Here is a 14,897-nt window from a genome sequence, read left to right as displayed (position 1 = left end):
TAGTGACTGAAGAGCCCACAGGCATGGGCTTTGCACTAAGCTTCATTTCTCAGAGCGTTCACAGAAGGGAAAACACCAAGTAAGACCTTCTTGAGTGAAGATTAGCTTAATTTGCTTTCTTTGTGTTTCTCAAATATTTGCTCAGGGGATCAGGAAGATTTAAATTGTAGCTATTGTTTTGGCCATTTAAAAAGAATTTGCCTGTATTAAATGCATCAAAGCTCTGTCTCCCTCAGGAAGGAAGTAGAAGCAAGAAAAGATCTCCCAATCAGAAAGTTTGGCCTTCCATTGACAGATCAGGAAGAGGTTGAAGTTTCAGCCTGGAATTCTTCCTGGGCGGCAGACCCTCCCCCACCTCCCACCACCACCCACATTCCAGATTCCCCTCCCTTCTTCTAGCTAAACCAAGGCCTGCTGCCTGACGATCTCTCTGGTCCCACCACTAGTCGGAAAACAATGAATGTGCGCTTTACTGGGAGCTCTCCAAAGACAATTTTTATTTCAACAAAGTTGTGCAAAAACTTCTTCCTCTGGCTTTTTTTCATTTGTACCTCTGCTCAGGGGCTCCACCCCAAGAATATGAACATTCAAATGATTGCCACCAGTCAAGGGGTTGATCTCTGGAGAGTGTGATATTTCTGAAGAGGCAGCGGGATCTGTGTTTTAGAAAAAAATTTTCTTATATAATTAATATTATTATATGTTGGATATGTGTCTAGAATTAAGGTCAATCTTGAGAGATGCTTTTAAAAACCATCCCTTAGAAGTTTGCCATTTTGTTGTGCAGAAAACATGGTAAATCTTCAATACAGAACTTCATATGACTTTAGTTATAATAATAATTTGCAAAAACAGCAGAGCTATAAGCAGAGAGAGGAATGAGACTGATACAAAAGCTAAGGTCAAGCAAAGCTTTATTTCATGCTCAGCATCAAGAATCAAACTGACCAGCCAGGGCCGTCTCTTGCAAAGAGGCAACCTCCCTCTTCTTTACAGACTAGCTTTTAAGGGCAAAGGCCATGTGGTTGGGCCTGGCCACGCACAGATGGCCAATGAGATCATAACACAGAGAAAACTACACAGACATGCTAGGTCACACATAAGTGACCAATTGAATTACAATTTACCCTATAGTAGATATTTGAACTAGCCTATCACCTTGGTCAGAATGGGCGCCCAAAAGACACCAAAGGGCGGGGCCCATACTCCTTGGTAGCTAGGAGACAGTATGTCCCCCCACCGAATGGATACCCCCACCTGGCCTGACACCCCCTTGTATTTGGGCTTTGTTACCTGGGACTAGTTTCTGGGACTTGTTTTAAGTAAGTCCCCGGGGGAAAGGGGGGGGCAGGGGCAGTTTAAGTTTTACTGTATAAACAACAAAGTCATTATTTAACCGGATGGCATCACTCTGGCTAAATAGGCCCTCACAATTACACAGAACAGAACTTGAAAGATCTGGAGGCAGACCAGCAACATTCACTTATTTTCAAATAGAGATTAAGTGGATAGAGATACACCAATACCTGCACTGAGGAACCGCATAGGGAACAAATTTGTACTAATCACAACTTTAAGAGATCAGAAATGACAGAAACCATTCCAGTGTCGGGCAACAGGAGAATCAGCATAGGTAACACCAGCTTCATGCCATCCCAGCTAAACAGGAGCTGAGATGCAGAAGACCGACCAGTGGAAATTCAGTAGAAGAATCTGATTGGCTGGGTTTGTGTGACATCATCACTCCTGGAACCAATCACTGTATCTGGGGTTAAGGTGAAGGTAATTAGCCATGTGGGAGTCACATGTGTGTAGTTCTTATTTATTTATTTATTTATTTATTTATTTGACAGACAGAGATCACAAGTAGGCAGACAGGCAGGTAGGGGTGGGGGGGGTGGAGGGAAGCAGGCTCCCTGCTGAGCAGAGACCCTGATGCGGAGCTCAATTCCAGGACCCTGGGATCATGACCTGAGCCAAAAGCAGAGGCTTTTAACCCACCGAGCCACCTAGGTGCCCCACATGTGTGTGGTTCTAAGCCTTGCTCGGTTCCACTCAGCTGGTGGGTACGGGCCATACTCTGGTAGCCCCCCATCCGAAAGCCCTGAAAGAAGTGAAAAATTGGAGAAAGGGCAGACCCAAATATGTGGGTGGAAATGACACTCTGAGAAAAAGGAAGCAGAGTCGGCCCAGCTGAGATGCCTGCCGGCGTTTTGTCAGGAGGGCAGAGAACACAGAAGCAGCCATGGGCTGATAGCATTGCCCCCTTCAGCTGCCACCTTGGGTGGGAAACTGTATCTGGGGGAGACGTTCTGAATCCTTCAGCAGGTGGAGTGGTTACCCTGCAGATGTGGCTCACACCATCCTACCCTGTGGTAACCGCAGGGAAATCGAGCCTCGGGAGTAAGGATTCAAGCTAGATTCTGTAGGCTTCAGGTGGGAAATGTGTGCGAGGGGGAGGAGTGGAGTGTCTGCCATGGGACCCACTTGGGGACGCTTACAGAACACAATTGAAGATCCAACTTCTTCTCCAACTTCTTCTCCCTTCACCCCTTTCCAGCTAAATCGTATGGGGGCAAGTCCACGGTCAGTGCCATCACTGCTCTCTGGGGACCGTCGTTCTCTGAGAAGTCACAGGTTCGCATTCCCTGCTGCCTTACCCAACCTGATGCCCTGAAAAGGGTATGAGGTGTTATCAGGCAGAACCTGGTACTGTCAGAGAGGCCCATCTTGTCCTGTGGGATACTGTTGTACCCACCTTCTCATTATGTAGCATATCTGGAACCCCCTGGATCCTTCCAACAGTGACCTGTTTCTTGTCAGAAGCTCAGCCAGTCACCCAGGTGTACCTCCATGACCATATAAGAACAATGGTTCTCAGTTAAGAGTGTGCATCAGAACCATCCCTGGAACTTAATGAACACTCCAGATACACTGAATCTGAATGGATTCCACTCCACTCCAGAGTGGAGCCCAGAGGTATTTCTGAAGCCCTCCCCCAAGTGGTTTTGACTCACTTTGCCACAAGTTGGCCTCACAGTTCCATGGGTGCTAGAGAAGACACGTCATAGATTTAAGAAGGGACTTGAGTCGAGAATATATAGAAATTCTTAAAAATTGACAATAAAAAGGCAAATAACACAGCTTAAAAATAAATAATTTGAATAGATTTTCTCTCTGAAAATGATACATAGATGGTAAATCACACGACAAGATACTCAGCACCGTTAGCCATTAGGGAAATACACATCAGAACCACAATGAGATACAAGTTCATATTCAAACTAAAATAAAAATAAAATTAAATTATATTAGAAAGACCATAATAAGTGTTGACAAAGATATGGAAAGATTGGAAACTTCATACATTGCTAATGGGATTATAAAATTATGTAGTCCCTGTGTCAGTTCTTCAAAATGTTAAGAGTTATCGGGCCACTCCTACATGTCTACCCAAGCAAAATAATGTATAAGACTTTTCTGAAAATGCTCATAGCAGCCTTATTCATAATAGCCAAAAAGTAGGAACACTCAAATATTCAACAATGATGAATGCACAAACAAAATGCAGCATGTCCTTAAAATAGAATGTTATCAGCAAGAATAAGGAATGGAGTACTGCTACAACATTCTGTAACATGGATGCAGTCATAACACGGGATGCTAAGTGAAAGAAGCCAGACATGAAAGTCTGCATATCGTATTATTCTGGAAAGATCCAGAACAGGTAAATCCGTAATGGACAAAAAGTAGATTTATGGTTGCCGCAGGAGAAGAAGGTGTCCCTCCTAATGACTACCAGGGGTTTTACTGAAAGGATAAGGCAGAAAATGCTCCATAATTCAAAAGTGGTGATGGTCGCACAGCTCTATGAATATACCAAGCACCACTGAATTTAAACTTTAAAGGGATGTATTCAATGGCACAGGAATTAGATCTCAAAATAAAGGTGTTATAGAGGGAAAAAAAAAAAAAAAAGCAAGACGTCAAACTTCCGGAATTATTTTAAGCCGCTAAGTTTTGCTGTAACTTCTTTTGAGAAACAGCTAACATGGCCCTGGCGACAATCAGTCTTCGGTTGTGGGATACCAGTGTGGATAACCTTCTGAGCGTGGTGGCTCCTGTTCGGGCAAGGGCAGTTCTTCAAGAAAGGAACAGCTGCTGGGAGCCAACACTCATGGAAGCTGGGAGATGAGAGAAGTAAAGGGGCCTTGGGCAGGGTGCCAACCATCCACTGTGGATGCTGCTGATAGACTAAGTAGGCTTTGGACAGCTCTGCGTGCGCACACACACATACCCACACACACACTTACGAGTACGCAAGTATTTTGCACACCGTTTGTGGGTACCTTCTCCTTAGCTGGGGTCATCAGGAGGCACAGGACCAGAATTGCATTCATGAAGAGTGTCAGCAGAAATGGAGAAGTGGGAAGCAGCAAGGTGATCTCAAGGCACTTTATTTATTACTAACTAGGACCTGAACGGTGCGGGCAAATATATAAAGTGCATACAGAGATGATCAATAATGCCGAACTTGAGTGTTTTCCTCTCATTACTATTCAAGTCTTGCTTCCCGGTGTGACACTTCATAAATCATTCCTCAGGAGGCTCCGGTAGGTTGGGAGGGGAGTCCCAGGGAGGAGGAGGAGGGGGTGGGGGAGGCGAGAGACTCCACATCGTGGCCAACAATGCCTCAGTTGTTGTTTTGGGCTTGGGATGCTTTCTCCACTGGACAGATCGCAAAAGTCACCCAGTAGAGGGCACACTGCCTTCTAGCTATCCCACTCCTACCCCAGGACAGTCTTCATCCCAATCACTCCGTATAGAAGGAGGTGGCCCTGGGCATCTCATTGAGTCAAATGCTGAGTTAAAACACCCAAAAGTCTCAACTGCTGGAGTAACCAGAAGAGGAAGCAATGATCAGGCTCTACTAGTGGTGACTGAAAAATGGAAAAGACAAAGCAGTGTGTGTGTGTGTGTATGTGTGCGTGTGTGTGTGTGTTTGTAGAAAATAGGACCTAGTCACTGGAGGCTCAGATGCCAAGAGCTCCTAATAAAATTGTGTTCATACCAGACGAAGTGAGGTCCAGCCCAGGATGGAATGTCTGTGCTCTTGGTGGCTGGGAATTCAGGAGTGCTCTGCAGAGCTGCTTCCTGTCACCGTCACTGCCATCGTGGACTTTAAGACTGCTTGTGGGCTGGCTTGCAAAGATAACGCAACAATGGTGATGATGGTGACAATGATGTCGCTAGGAGCCCATGGGTAGATTTACTGCTGCCTACTTTACAGTTAAGAAATACATGATGGCAGGGGCACCTGGGTGGCTCAGCTGGTTGAGCCACCGCCTTTGGCTCAGGTCATGGTCCCAGAGTCCTGGGATCGAGTCCCACATGGGGCTTCCTCTGCTCTTCGGGGAGCCTGCTTCTCCTTCTCCCTCAGCCTTTTCCCCTCCTTGTGCTCTCTCTCTCTTTGTCAAATAAATAAAAATCTTTAAAAAAAAAAATACATGATGGCAGGAAGGGAATTCAGGTGGTGTTGGGCCTCAAGCAATTAACTGATGCCTGATTCTCAGATAGATTCTGTGCGATATTTATGATAACTGTGAGGTCAGTGTCGTTGTCACTGATGGTGATGATGATGGAGAATAAGAGGGAGAGCTAGGAAAATATTGCCTGGCCTCCAGTAGCTAATAGACAGTAATGAAGAGTGGTAATGGATAATTTTTCCCAGGCTTGACTAGGAATTATTAGTATGAGCATGGAATAAAGGACAGAGATCGGAATAGATAAAACAAGGATGGCTCGCTTTCCAGGTATTGTGAAAAGTGCTGATGGATGGGGGATACTTTCGGATTTCATTCGCTAGGGGAAAGGCATCATCTTCAACACGGTTTCTTAAGCTCAACACCTCCCAGGTGGTGAGGAGGCAGGGGAGGAGGCCTCCAGCACTGCACAGTGGGGGAGCGCAGCAAGAATGGGAGGCCCTGGACCTAGGACTCAAACCTTCTCTCCACCCTGCTTTCTGTTCCCAGGAGCCCTCCCCCACTCCCTCCACCAGCCAGGGGCTTGGTCACAGAGTTAAGTTGGGAGTCCCTGGCAGCTGGGAAGGGACTGGGGTGGGGTGTGTGTGTGTGTGTGGTCAACCTGTTTTCCTTCCTTCAGCAAAGCCCTGTCCTTCCCTCCTATTGCTGGGTGAAGGCTATTCCAGGAGTGAAGAAAGTTGATGGGGGGTGGCGTGCTTACAGGCCAGGAGCCCCTTAATCCTGGAGAGGCACTATTCTGGTTCCCTATCGGAAGCCTGTGGAAGCCTTGCTTGGAGTAGGGGGGCGAGTAGGAGCCCGTGTCCCAGCCCTGTGGTGCCAAGTGCCTCAGATATTCTATGGGAAGGCAGAAATAAAAATTGGGTATTTGCTCCAGGGGAAAAAAAAAATCGATAATTTTTTTAGGCTTTTTTTAAAGCTTATTCATTTATTGAAGCAATCTCTACACCCAACATGGGGCTCAAACTCGTGACGCCGAGATCAAGTGTTGCAGGCTCCTCCAACCGAGTTGGCCAGGCTCCCCTGGATAATTTTTTAGTGTGGGGCCTTTCTGCACACTGCAAGATGAGATGAAACATCCCTGACCTTTATTCCCTTGATGCCAGTAGCACGTCCAGCAGCTACAAGGAGAAATGTCTCCAGACACTGCCAAATGTCACCTGGGGGAGGTCAGAGGCACCACTGGCTGCGAACCCTCCGGGGAAAAAAAGACACTGCAAAGCAGTGTTGGTCCCACATGGTGGCCCCTGGTTGGTCCCAGGTGACTTCTGCAGGTGGTTTGTACAGGAAGAAAGAGACTGTCCTTCTCTGGAGAAGAGAGCTGCCAGCAGGATCAGGCCCCGGAAGCAGGATTTCTGGAGCAACAGCCAGGGAAGGGAGTAATTCTGGAGCAATCCCAGCACCCATGGCCTGGACCTGCCCCCCACCCTACCCCTCCTCAGGGAGATGCCCGTGCATCTTGGGACCCTGTGGTTTGGACAGCATCTTTCTCAGGAGGTTGTAAGGGAAAGCCAGACGCCTCATTGGCAGCACTCCAAAACCTTCTTCTGGCAGGTGAGTTACTTCTGTTCATAAAGGAAGCGCCTCCAGAGCAGAGGCAAAGAGCCAAGTCCAAAGAGCTGAGTCAGCCTCCGCACAGGAAATGGAATCGTGACATGTGGCCTCTGCTCTGGACGCCCCTGGGTCCCCACAGGGATTGCAAAAGCCTCCAAATTCCAGGAAATGCGGACTGTGATCACGGGCTCCGCTGCCTTTGAAAGACGACACTCTGGTTTCCAAAGAAACGGGATAATGAAGGCAGAATCTTCATTATCCTCCGTGAATGCCCGTGGGTGTCTGGGGAGAGTGGCCTGTCGCGCTACGCTGGGTACTGACGCAACAACGACTCCGTCTTCTTTACCTCCGGACAGATCGACAGGGACAGTTCCTCTTGTTGGGCTTTTGAGGCAAACAAGTGGGTGTTCAGCTCAGACTCCTAGTAGCAGAACAAATGGCTCACTCTCTCACCAAGTCCCATCAACATGCCATGGAGGCGACCTGGGGGCCCAGAGCTGAGGGCCTGTTTGGCTTTCCACGGGCTGTGTGCTCTTGAGGGGCTAAGATCTGTCCCCAGCAAGTGGCAGGCCCCAATGGGGTCTTTGGAGCGAGAGCTGGGTGGAGCCGTGGGCAGGGCTGGGCTGTCTCTAGCGGTGTCTGAGCGGCATCTGAGCGGCATCCCCCTGGCCACAGGTAAGTCCACAGAGCACTGAGCGGACTCTTTGCGGCACATGACTCAAAGGGAGCAGTCATCCAATGAGAACAGCCCGAGAGAAGGGCAGGAGGGAGGCGTCTCTGAAGCCCCCATACGCATGAAGTGGGAGAGCACTTGCCCGGCTCCGTTAACCTCACCCGTGGGTCCAGGCCACCTCCTGAGGCCCAAGCCGACGTAGACGCCCAGGGAGTCCCTGAGACCACCGGAGCCGCAGGGTCCTCATGTGAACGAGCAGGATAACGACATGTGCTCTGTGGGTGTCTGTGAGAACACACGAGAGAACATACGAGAAAGTGCCCCATTAGCCTGAAGTGTGAGACGGAAGGTGGCTCTTGTTGGCCCAACTCCACATGCTTTACAAATAGCATGTTTACAGTAAAGCGTCTGGGCTCCTGTGGGAGAACTTGCAGGGTGACTTTAACTTCTGATGGGAAAATAATAGGAGAGAGCCCGACCCTAAGGCCTTCACAAACAGTCAGCAAACAGCCCTGGGCTCCCTGCCAGAGCAGGAAGGCTCGTCCCTGGGACGCCAGACCTTGAGGCCATTTGAGGGACAGCAGCTCAGAGCCTCAACAGCCCTCCGGTGAGAGTAGAGAAGGTCCCTGGGGACTCGAGGGCAGGTGGCTGGGACCAATGTGTGGAGGGAAGTCACACGCTGTCCACACGCCAGTCAAGGCAGAGGAGCTGAAACTCCACGTCTTCCTGTGCTTCCTGCTGGATCTGAGCAATTCAAACAGCAATTCAAATCTGAGCAATTCTAGAAGAACACCTGTGGTGGATTGTTTGACAAGATGGCGACAACAGCTGTTCCACCTGGTGCGATGCGGGGGTTTCTCTCCTCTGATCAAGAACATGAATCTGGAGCAGCTCTGAGATTCTTTGACCAAGTGGAGGAGATGTGGCCTACCCTCCAAGCTGAGGCCTTAAGAGGCCTTACGGGGGCCCTGGGTGGCTCAGTGGGTTAAAGACTGCCTTCAGCTCGAGTCATGGTCGTAGGGTCTTGGGATCGAGCCCCACATCAAGCTCTCTGTTCAGTGAAGAGCCTGCTTCCCCTTCTCTCTCTGCCTGCCTCTCTGCCTACGTGTGATCTCTCCCTGTCAAATAAATAAAATATTAAAAAAAAAAAAAAGAAAGAAAGAGAAGAGGCCTAATGGTTTCTGCCCCTGCTCCCTTGAATGCCCTGGGCATCATTTCAGGAAGCGCACACTGGAGCCCTTACTGAGAGACTGTGTGGAGAGAGGCCTAGAGACCTGTGGGAGCTACAGCTTTAGTTTACTGTATTCTGCTGTGTTGACGTCTGGGCTTGCTGACCCTGAGGGACTGCCCCTCCCAGGGTCGACCAATTCCTGGAGACAGTAAGAAACTTCCCCGTGAACATGCTTTTCATACACAAACCAATCCAGGGATCACACTCCAAGTATCTTGGGCTTTCACACTCTGGACCCCTATCCACCTGCCCCAAATATGCCAAACTACTCGGGACAGCCCTTGTGTTCCCAAGTTTGCTGAAACTACTCAAACTTGCCAATCCTAATTCTGCCTGCCCTGCCTCCCCCATTCCTTCCCACCGAACCCACAGGGAAGGCTCTTGCCTACATTTTCCCTTCACGTCCTCTGCATCCTGCCTTGACCCTGGTGCTTCCCCGCTGGTCCTGCATGGCTTGGCATGCCTTCTCCTCCAGGGATTTGGGGGTAAAACAAACTATCTTCTTCTTTTTTTTTTTTTTTAAAGATTTTATTTATTTATTTGACAGAGAGATCACAAGTAGGCAGAGAGGCAGGCAGAGAGAGAGGAGGAAGCAGGCTCCCTGCTGAGCAGAGAGCCCGATGCAGGACTCGATTCCAGGACCCTGAGATCATGACCTGAGCCGAAGGCTGTGGCTTAACCCACTGAGCCACCCAGGCGCCCTACGAACTATCTTCTTGATGGCAATCATCTCTCATCTGTTGGCCTCCCCATGCTTGAGTCACAATAAAACCGATACATCAGAACACTGCTGCGTGAGAGAGAAGGGCTCAGATGACACAGCATCTCAGCCACACCCGTCCCCAGACGGAACCCCCAGCTGAACACAGGCGCATGAGTGAGCCCAGACAAGACCTGCAGGAGAACCTCCCAGCAAACCGAATCTGGAGGATTCACTATTTTAAGTCAGTAAGTTTTGAGGTCATTTGTTAAGGCACAATAGTTCACCAAAACAGCCACCACATTTGGTGTTTGGTGTCCCAGTACTTGTGGTGTAAAATTATTGATTGGGATGCTTGATTGAGATTACTCTTCATGGCAAATCCTGGTAGGTAGTTTCATAAGTAAAATTCAGATATTTCTTGACCAAAGCATGGTTTACTTAGCCTTTTCCTGAATGAGACAGATTCTTTGCAGACTTACCCCTCCAAGGAAGTACAGAGTGGCTCACCTCTGCCTACCATGACCCTCAGGGGTCCCACGTGCAATTGAAACGTGCTAACCCCATCCACAGAAGAAGACCAAGACACTTAGGGGACTGCCAGGGCAGCTCCTCTTACTGGCCACCTGAGCTCACCCATGTGAGCGCCCTTTCTGAGACAGGACACCTTCCTGAAAAATCTAGCTGAGTCATCTCCCTGTGTGCATATGTCCTCCCCTCACCCAGGGGGCGCCCTCCCTCAGGATAAGGACCAAACTTCCTGACCAAGTGTCCAGTGTCCCCCATGAAGGGAATGTTCTAGAAATATCTTTGTCTAATCGGTTTCCTGTAGGTTCCTGACTTTTCTTTGCTAGGAACCAGTTCCCAGCCCTGAAGATTAGGCCCATGCTGACCTGTCAGGGGAAAAGCTACTAAACATAGGTCATATCGTGCTGCCCCACTGCCCAGACCACCATGGGCTCCTCATTTTGCTCAGAGGCAGAGCCCCCAAGGCAACCCCCAACCCATGCCCCTCTCTCCTCCTCTTCTACCAAACACCTACTCCGGCCCCCCCCCTCCCCGCCTCTTCCTGGGCTCCACAAGCCCACTCTGTTCCCTGGGCTTCTGCACTTAACCATTTCCTCTGCCTGGGACCTGCTTACCTCGGGGATCCACATGGTTTACTCCCTTGAGTGTTTGCTCAGATGTTACCTGCTGGTGTGTCCCCCCATCCTCACTCCTGCCCTACACTGGCTCGATTCTTTCATCTTCCTTCATCACCATCAGGCATACCCTAGATGTAACTGTCTGTTGATTGTTACCTTCCCACACTCCCCCCACCCCCCAGCCACCCATTGTACCTAACGGTCCAGAAGGGCAGTGACCCTGCAGTGTTCACCACTTGTACTCCTAGCAGGGCATGTAATAGGTATTCCATTAATATGAAAGGACTGAATAAATGCATGGTCACAGAGCCCCTGCGGCCTGTGTGTGCAGACTTTGCTTTTACCCTGCTGCCTATGACCACTCTGCAAACAGCATTCTCTGTCTCACGAGGAAGCAACGGTCTTGGGTGTCACCCACACCCTTCTTGCTGCAAGGCTAGCCCATACCATGCATCCTGGACAGAGTGCCTAGCCACAATGCATTCACAGAGAGGAGTGTCTCTCTAAAAACCATGAGGAGATTGGAGAGAGTTTCCGTGGTGCATCATTTGGTCATACTTTTTTTAAAGTTTTTTTTTTTTTTTAACTTATTTGACAGAGAGAGCGAGCAAGAGAGATCAAGAGCAGGAACACAAGCAGGGAAAGTGGGAGAGGGAGAAGTGGGCTTCCCGCCAAGCAGGGAGCCCGATGTGGGGCTCCATCCCACGACCCTGGGATCGTGACCTGAATGGAAGGCAGATGCTTAAAAACTGAGCCACCCAGATGCCCCCATTTGGCCATACTTTTTAAAACATCCCTTTAAATATCTTTGTTCTTTCCCCAAAGTTTCTTTCTAGGCAGCCCCCACTTATTTATCCAGGTCCCCCGAGGGACCCTTATCTGTCCCCCTCCCACGCTGAGTAGGCACCATCCCACACACCGCAGACCCTGAGCTTGCACCGAGAGCAGCACTGACTGTTGTCTGCTTCCCACTGCCTGCTTCCCACACCAACTCATAGGCACCTGGAGGGCAGGGGCAATGTCCCCCGTGCCCGGTCATCCCCTGTCCCAGCACACAGCTCATGTGTAATCCATTTTCACTGGGCAGGTGAATGAATACATGAACGGAAGAAGCAGAAGGAATGCATTGGAATCTATAAAGTACACTGATGGAAACAATCAGGAGAAAGGACTTCAGAGTTCTGAAATTCACCCCTGAGCCCAGAACATTGTCTGGCATCCGGTACTAACAGGTGGCCATTAGACAAAGCTTTCCGGGGAAAGACATTCCATGGCTTCTTCTCTTCCTCTTCCTGGGCACAAAGCCTGTTGATTCACACACCAAATTAAGAACCAGAGAAAGCAAGCTGCATCCCTAGGGCTTGATCTATGCAGTTGTTGTCCTGAAGCTAATGTTCCACATGCAGTACGGTTGAGGTTAACCTCTGCTCCGCTCTTGGAACCCTTTCTTCCCTGAAAAGGCAGGGCCAATCCACACACGTGTGTGTGTGTGTGTGTGTGTGTGTGTGTGTGTGTGTGTGTGTGTGTGTAGAGAGAGAGAGAGATACATAAAATCCTAAACAAACAATCAAGAAGCTAAGTGAAGAGGTTTGCTTTTACCTGTGACATTTTGAAATTTACCAAAGGTTTGAAAAAAATTGTACCGGCACCCAAGAAATAGGAGGGGTGGTCCTAAAGGGGCAATTCAGCAGAATGCGTCTCTCGGAATGACTGTAATTATGTTGTCTGCCTGCTTGCAGACAGAGCAGTCGGTGACAGCGCGTGCTTAGCGAGCTGTTCCCTGGTGAGCAGGACCTGCGCGCTTCTTTCACCGAATTTGCAGCTGCATTGCAGGGGCAGCTTAAAATAACCCAAATCCAGGCCAGGCTGCCTGGGAATGTGGAAGTCAGACCTTCTGGGTTACAGAGCCTGCGGCAAGACCACCCTGCGTCTGCAGCCATCGTGGTGCATGTCCTTCTGGGGGGTGCTAATGAGCAGAAGCCTCCAGAGGATAGGGACAGCCAGGGAACGCAGCCTGCCCCCATCTGTTGGCATTTTCTCCTGGAAACTGCATCCACAGGACAAATGTCTGATGTCTCTGAAAATAATATTGCTTTGTGTGTTCTAAAGAGGACATAGGAGATTCCTGCAGCGTGTTGTGATCAGGTGGGCCTGTGGTCATTGGGCAGCGTGGCTGGAGTTGTTGGTGCATTTGGGAGGACCAAGACAGGACGAACATGCCTGAGGCCATCAGCCTGTTACACAGCTGCATACACACTGAGAGAGACAGACAGGAGAAACTGACATCTGCCAGGGAACAGTTAGTGGCCTTCGAGCCCTTCATCTCTGCTCAGCACTCTGCAGGGTTTGAGATGTTTTCAGATGTCCTGGTGTTTTAACACAGTCTCTTCCTAACATACACCAGAAGGAAGCCCAGGGTACAGGCTGGAAGGACTACCCCCTTGATTGCCAAGGTCATCTTATCCTAGGGACAACAGTGACTACTTCCATGGACGCTGTGGGCCAGCATGAGTACTATCACGTAACTTAATACCTCATTTAAACCCCATAAAATTCTACAAGGTGGGTCCCATTAAGTCCATTTAATGGACCAGTAATGAAGGCATGTAGCATTTAAGACCAACCCCAAGGCAGAGAAGACCTGGAGAGAGGAGAAAGGAGAGAGGCAGGAAGCTTCCAAATGGTGGGAACAGGTGCCTGGTGGTAGTGAGTTCTTCTTGGGAGCACAGGCCGATTCCTGGATTCCCTGCTTAGTCCACCTGCCACCAGGTAAGGAGGGGCTGGAGATGTGAGTCCAAACACTGACCCTGCCACCTCGGGCAAGTTACATGACCTCCCTGAATGGCAATGTTCTCATCCACAAGATGGGAACCTGCCTCCTTGGAGCCAAGTACCCTGGAGCATTAGTGATGGTCAATGGGGACAACTCAACCCATTGTAGGTGCTCCGTAAGTGTGTAAGAGGAAGCTGGGTAGTGAAAAGCCGTGTTCAAGAAACTTCTCAATGTCATACCTCCCTTGAGGGCTAGAGGGAGAGGAAGGGGGCTGTGGGTGAGGAAATCAGGTGATTTCCAGTTCGTAAGGAAGCCGTTCCAGTGACCTAATTGCACTGCATGAGAGCTAGCCAAATGGTACCTTAGCTTAGAGACCCTGGCTCCTCAGAGAGCAGTCATGCCAGTAAAGCCCCAGCGCACATCTACGGAATCAGAATCCGACTTTCACAAGAGCCCCAGGTGGACGAATAGAGGCTGAGACTCAGCATGAGGCCAGCACTGGGACTCTGGATTTGAGTCCTGTTTGGACCATTTAGTGGCTCTGACTTCAGCATGTGCCTTACCTACCCTGTTCAGGATAGACCCAAGTTGTTGTTGTTGTTGCTTTATTTTTGAGAGAGAGAGAGAGAGAGAGAGAGCGAGAGCATGTGTGAGTGGGGGTGGGAGGTGGGCAGAGGGAAACAGAGAATCTTAAGCAGACTCCACGCCCAGCCCAACACGGGACTGGATCTCACAACCCCGAGATCATGACCTGAGCCAAAATCGAGAGTCGGACGCTTATCTGACAGAGTCACCCGAGTGTACGGGTTGGGCACATTCTCAGCTCTATAATACTACAAATACAAAAGCAGGTGCAAAAGCGATGATTTAGAATGTAAATCACAACACATCACAGATATTAAAGAGCTGACAAATACCAGAAACACCAGAGAAATAACTTAACACCCTTATGATAATACTTTTATCCTGTATTTTATGGTTCTGAGCACCTCTCCATATGACAAGATTTTTTAAAATTTTTAAATTTTTTTATTAACATATAATGTATTATTAGCCCATGGGTACAGGTCTGTGAATCGCCAGGTTCACACACTTCCCAACTCACCATAGCACATACCCTCCCCAATGTCCATAACCCCACCACCCCCTCCCTCCTCCCCTCCCCCCAGCAACCCTCTGTTTGTTTTGTGACATTAAGAGTCTCTTATGGTTTATCTCCCTCCTGATCCCATCTTGTTTCATTTATTCTTTTCCAATCCCCCAAACCCCCACGTTGCATCT

Source organism: Mustela nivalis (assembly GCF_964662115.1).
Source record: "Mustela nivalis genome assembly, chromosome: 15".
Lineage (NCBI taxonomy): Eukaryota > Metazoa > Chordata > Mammalia > Carnivora > Mustelidae > Mustela > Mustela nivalis.
This window is presented reverse-complemented; position numbering follows the sequence as displayed.